General features: G+C 46.7%; 1 non-coding gene across 1 annotated transcript; it reads right to left on the bottom strand.

Annotated features, from left to right (window-relative positions):
• Positions 1–221: 221 nt before the first annotated feature.
• LOC123178581 (5S ribosomal RNA) lies at positions 222–340 on the bottom strand. The gene has a single exon (XR_006489689.1). It is a non-coding gene; the product is annotated as a 5S ribosomal RNA (ribosomal RNA).
• Between the last annotated feature and the right edge of the window lie 562 nt (positions 341–902).

Below are 902 nucleotides of genomic sequence, written 5' to 3'. Positions count from 1 at the left end.
GAGTTTACCACGGTTTCCACCCCTCCCTCTATACCCCAGCAACACGTATTTTTTTACCCCTTTCAGAACGCGCTCCTCGCGCCACAAAGCCGCCTCTAGACGCGTGACCAATGAGCAGCGAGCTAAAACATATCGCAAATGTCAAAAATAATATAACGGGGTTAATATATATTGCGCACATGTGATATGTTTGTCATGAGGCGCAAAAAATAATTAAAAAGGGAATGCAACACGAGGACTTCCCAGGAGGTCACCCATCCAAGTACTACTCTCGCCCAAGCACGCTTAACTTCGGAGTTCTGATGGGATCCGGTGCTTTAGTGCTGGTATGATCGCATCCAACATGTTACCCCCGCCTTCGTCCCTTATGCTTGCCACTCCCAGGTCCACTGCAAAGATGATTGTCATTCTTACTACCATTACAACCGTTGCCTAATAATGGATAATGCCCTATATATACTACTTACTCCCCCCCTCAAACACGGAGACGAGTTTACCACGGTTTCCACCCCTCCCTCTATAGCGCAGCAACACGTATTTTTTTACCCCTTTCAGAACGCGCTCCTCGCGCCACAAAGCCGCCTCTAGACGCGTGACCAATGAGCAGCGAGCTAAAACATATCGCAAATGTCAAAAATAATATAACGGGGTTAATATATATCGCGCACATGTGATATGTTTCTCATGAGGCGCAAAAAATAATTAAAAAGGGAATGCAACACGAGGACTTCCCAGGAGGTCACCCATCCTAGTACTACTCTCGCCCAAGCACGCTTAACTTCGGTGTTTACCCCCGCCTTCGTCCCTTATGCTTGCCACTCCCAGGTCCACTGCAAAGATGATTGTCATTCTTACTACCATTACAACCGTTGCCTAATAATGGATAATGCCCTATATATACT

The sequence above is a fragment of the Triticum aestivum genome, unplaced genomic scaffold (genome assembly GCF_018294505.1).
Source record: "Triticum aestivum cultivar Chinese Spring unplaced genomic scaffold, IWGSC CS RefSeq v2.1 scaffold57255, whole genome shotgun sequence".
NCBI classification, from domain to species: Eukaryota; Viridiplantae; Streptophyta; class Magnoliopsida; order Poales; family Poaceae; genus Triticum; species Triticum aestivum.
Note: the sequence above shows the minus strand (reverse complement) of the source record. Positions and strands in the feature narration are given on the sequence as shown.